Source organism: Sus scrofa, chromosome 7, assembly GCF_054392235.1.
Source record: "Sus scrofa isolate SSC_HxYL_T2T_F1_AM1 chromosome 7, Sscrofa_HxYL_maternal_Yorkshire_Landrace_v2.0, whole genome shotgun sequence".
NCBI classification, from domain to species: domain Eukaryota; kingdom Metazoa; phylum Chordata; class Mammalia; order Artiodactyla; family Suidae; genus Sus; species Sus scrofa.
In genome coordinates this window covers 50,150,635-50,155,321 of record NC_139389.1, presented here as the reverse complement: position 1 = coordinate 50,155,321, position 4,687 = coordinate 50,150,635, and the positions used below count along the sequence as shown (strand labels likewise).

Sequence of the window (4,687 nt, the reverse complement as noted above, 5' to 3'; positions counted from 1 at the left end):
GTGCCCGCTTCGGCAGCACATTCGCTAAAATCAGAACAATACAGAGAAGTTGAGCATGGTCCTTGCGCAAGGATGACATGCAAATTCAGGAATCGTTCCATGTTTTTAGAAAAAATATTTTTTATTTATTTTATTTTATTTTATTTTATTTTATTGTCTTTTGTCTTTTTAGGGCCACACCCAAGGCATATGGTAGTTCCCAGGCTAGGGGTCCAATCAGACCTGCAGCTGCCGGCCTACACCACAGCCACAGCAATGCCAGGTTGCCAGGTCTGAGCCACGTCTGCGACCTACACCACAGCTCATGGCAACGCCGGATCCTTAACCCACTGAGCGAGGCCAGGGATCGAACCCGAAACCTCATGGTTCCTAGTCAGATTCATTTCCACTGCTCCACGACAGGAACTCCTGTTTTTAAAATAAAAATCATTAAAAATAAGAAAAATAAAAATAAAAAAGAAGGAAGATATAAACCATATGCTATGTGATTCCACTTATATAAGTCAGTAGAAAAGGCAAAAATCATAGGGATAGAAGCCAAATCAGCAGTTGCCAGAAGCCAAAGGTTGGGAATAGAAAGAGACTGATGACAAAGGGCAAAAGGAAATGTTTGGGGGTGATAGAAATAGTCTGTACCTTGGTTCTGTGGGTGGTTATGCAACTGAACACATTTGTCAAAACTCAATGAACTGTATACTTAAAATTGGTGAAGTTGGAGTTCCTGTCGTGGCTCAGTGGTTAACAAACCTGACCAGTAACCATGAGGTTGCCGGTTCGATCCCTGGCCTCTCCCAGTGGGTTAAGTATCTGGCATTGCCTTGAGCTGTGGTGTAGGTTGCAGATGTGGCTTGTATCCTGTGTTGCTGTTGCTGTGGTGTAGGCCGGGAGCTGCAGCTCTGATTTGACCCCTAGCCTGGGTACCTGCATATGCCATGGGTGCAGCCCTAAAAAGCAAAATAAATAAATAAATAAATAAATAAATAAAATTGGTGAAGTTTATTGTATGTAAGTTACAACTCAATCAAGCTGACTTAAAAAAAAAAAAAATTAGGAACCTGGGATCGACATCCCACCCTCTTCCACTAACATGCAAGATGACATTAGACAAAACACTGAATCTATGTTTTGATTTTTTCTTTTATAATATGAAACTCATGAGACCTGTTCTGCCTCTTTTATTACTACGTCAAGAGAACTGCCGAGGCGCAGGAAAAATTTACATGGCATCCCATGTATTTAAATATGTATTTATTAAATATGTATTAAATGTGTGTGTATTAAATATGTATTTCCATATTTAATGGAACTTAACTGTTGCTTTTCCCTCCCTGAGGACTATTCTATCTGAATTCTCAGGGGCCTAGAGTGAATTTAATTTCATGGGTTTCAGGACATTTTGGTGTTTGACCTCTTGAAAGAAGGGCAGTGGCGGAGGCTGTGACAGGCTTTCGAGTCCTGGGTCCACGTATTTCAGAAGAGACCCAGCCATCTGTTTGGGGTTTGGACCATCAAGTGGCTGAACAGATGGAAGCAACATCTTCTGAAGCTCTTTGCCAGTGACCACACATCCCTGCAGAGGGAAGAGATCCAGGGACCCTGCCCGGCTGGATGAGAGACAGATGCTGAGGGTGGGTCCATGGAGCCTGGTCACAGAACACAATAAGCAATCGATGGTTGGCCACGTGTTCAGAAAAGCGCTTTGGTCCTTATCCAGGGATGTATCTCTTTAGTGCTGACTGTTTTCCTGAAGAAGCAGAAACATTCTCTTCCCAATGCTGAATGCAATTCTCATGTCACCATTTTTTATTATTTATTTTAGGGCCACATTCACAGCATATGGAAGTGCCCAGGCTAGGGGTCAAATCCGAGCTACAGTGGCCGTCCTACAAAAGAGCCACAGCAACAGCAGATCCGAGCCATGTCTGTGACCTACACCACAGCTCACGGCAACGCCAGATCCTTAACCACTGAACAGGGCCAGGGATCGAACCTGGGTCCTCATGGATACTAGCTGGGTTCAATACGGCTAACGGCAACACCAGATCCTTAACCACTGAACGGGGCCAGGGATCGAACCTGGGTCCTCATGGATACTAGTTGGATTCGATACGGCTGAGCCATGAGAGGAACTCCCACCATTTTTTATTTTATTGAATTTATTTAAGTGTTCAAAAAATCACCAGTTTTTACACTATTCCTATGAGTGGCCAGAAAAATCCATCTTGACATATTAATCATCCACCTGGTATTTGATCCAGTTCCCCAAATTCGCTTGGTCCCAGGCTGGGTGCTAAAGAGAAAAACAGGAAGAATATTGCATATTCCTCATCCTTGAACTTAATGTTTCCTGAGAATTCAGCCTCTTCATTTAGTGGGTCAAGAAAAACAAAACATTTATTACATGAAAAGATGCCCATTATGAAGCATTTCATAATTAGAATATTTAAAAATAAGAAAAAACCCCATGAATTCCACTTCTGACATATAGTCTATTCCCTTATAGCTTCTTATTATTTATATATGCATATTTTACAATAATATAAACTCTTATTGATGGAAATCTTGGCCACCAGAGCTCTCAAGGAGTTACTGGGTTGTAATGGCACCTATTTTTTTTATTTCTAGATTATCCTTCTCTAGAATGGCCCTTTGTGCCTAATGCTCTCACAACAGATTGCCCCACTCAAAATACAATGGATACTTGGATGCCTCAGCTTTTTAGGGAGTCATGTCCATTAAGCTTTCCTATATTCAAATGAACAGTTACTCAGTGCAAAAATCTAGAAGACACAGCAGGATGAAGTTACCTTTAATCCCACCACCAACAATAACCATGGCATCTTGGGCTATGTCCTAGATCTCCCCCTGCCATGCTTATTTTTCTTCGTACAAATATTAGTTACATTAGGTTTCTAGCATGGCTCCTACACGGCTCCCCATGTTGGTAGCTATTCCTCCGCAGCATGCTTCTCAGTGGTTGCATATAATTCTACTAAGTGGATGGGCTGGAGGTGAACAGCCAAGCCTGTGCTGTGTGGAGGTTATTTCCAGTTGACTCTGCTTATCGCAAGCAATGCTGCCATAAATAGCCTTGCATGTGCAGGTGTGTGTACCTTCAGTTATTGCCTCAGAACAAATTCCAATAAGTGGAAGTGCTGAGTCCAATTGTTCTGAGTTGTATTATGTTTTGAAAAGAATATAATCACCAAAGGTCTCCAGTTTTCTCACCCTCTGAAAGCATGTATAGAAGGGTGAAGGTGGTTGGAATTCCTTTAGCCGTAGACCCTGAGAATGCAGGAGGTAACTCTTCAAAAAGGAAGCAAAGGAATTGGGCTCTGGTTTGGCGGCGTACAAAAGGCAACACAAAAGCAGGAAGTATTAGCATTCACGACATGGGACACAGCAATGTCCACTCTTGTTCTTTGTTAGATGCTGTGATCCAAGTAAAAATACATTTACCAAGAGAGAAAATACATTTCCTGTAGTAGACCCTTTAAATGGGATAATGGCTAGGATAATGGCTAGAACAGGTATCTTAAGAGAAAAAGAAAGTCACGCTGTGTTAACGGTGTGCTGCAACCAGAATAGAGCCAGTCTTAGCATCATTAAATCACTTAATCTTCACCCAAGCCTTTTGATCTATGTTAGGGACTGAATGTACGCCCCCCCCACCCCCACCCCCCGCCACCTGCTGCACCTCACCCATTAAATTCAAATACTTTAGTCCTAACCCCCAGAGTGGCTCTATTTGAGGATGAGGGTGTCTAAAGAAGTCCTGAAGGTTAGGAGTTCCTATCATGGCCCAGAAGAAACGTATCCGACTAGGAACCATGAGGTACCGGGTTCGATCCCTGGCCTCGATCAGTGGGTTAAGGATCCGGTGTTGCCGTGAGCTGTGGTGTAGGTAGCAGACGCGGCTTGGATCTGGCATTGCTGTGGCTGTGGCATAGGCCGGCAGCTATAGCTCCATTTAGACCCCAAGCCTGAGAACGTCCATATGTGCGGCCCTAAAAAGAAAAAAAGACAAAAAAAAAAAAAAAAAAAAAAGAAGAATGCATGAAGGTTAAATGAGGCCATATGGGTGGAGCCTTGATGCTCATAAGAAGAGACACCAGGGCAACGACAGTCTCTCTCTCCGTAAGTGTGCATCCAGGAAAGGCCATGTGAGGACAGAGCAAGAAGACAGCCACCTACAAGCCAGGGAGAGGGCTCTCACCAGAACCTGAATTTGCCAGCACCTTGATCTTAAATTTTCCAGCCCTCCATTACTGTGAGAAAATTAATTTCTGTTCTTTAAACCACCGGGGCTATGGTATTTTGTCACAGCAGTCCAAGCAGGCTAATACCACGTGGGGACCATTATTGTCACCTATGTTATAGATGAGAAAACGTCAACAAAAATTAATAGTTTGCACAAGGTCGACCAGTAAGCCATAACCAGCTTTGAAGTTCACCTCTCTTTGATGTCCACTTTTTCTCTGCTTTATCTCTGTGACTCCAGAGTAGGGAAAATTGGTGACTGCCCTTTGAGTGTGACCTGGGACCCTCTATTCAGCCCCTTAGGTCCCAAAGCATGTCATTAACCGTCTGTCTCTGTTCCTGAAAAGCCACTGTTAAAGAATCCAGCATTTCAGAGACTCCTCTCTTTTTTTGGACTCCCCTGTCCCATGAAATTCTGAAACCCAGA

General features: G+C 43.2%; 1 non-coding gene across 1 annotated transcript; it reads left to right on the top strand.

Moving 5' to 3' along the window:
- LOC146401571 (U6 spliceosomal RNA) lies at positions 1-107 on the top strand. The gene has a single exon (XR_014811742.1). It is a non-coding gene; the product is annotated as a U6 spliceosomal RNA (small nuclear RNA).
- Positions 108-4,687: the final 4,580 nt, after the last annotated feature.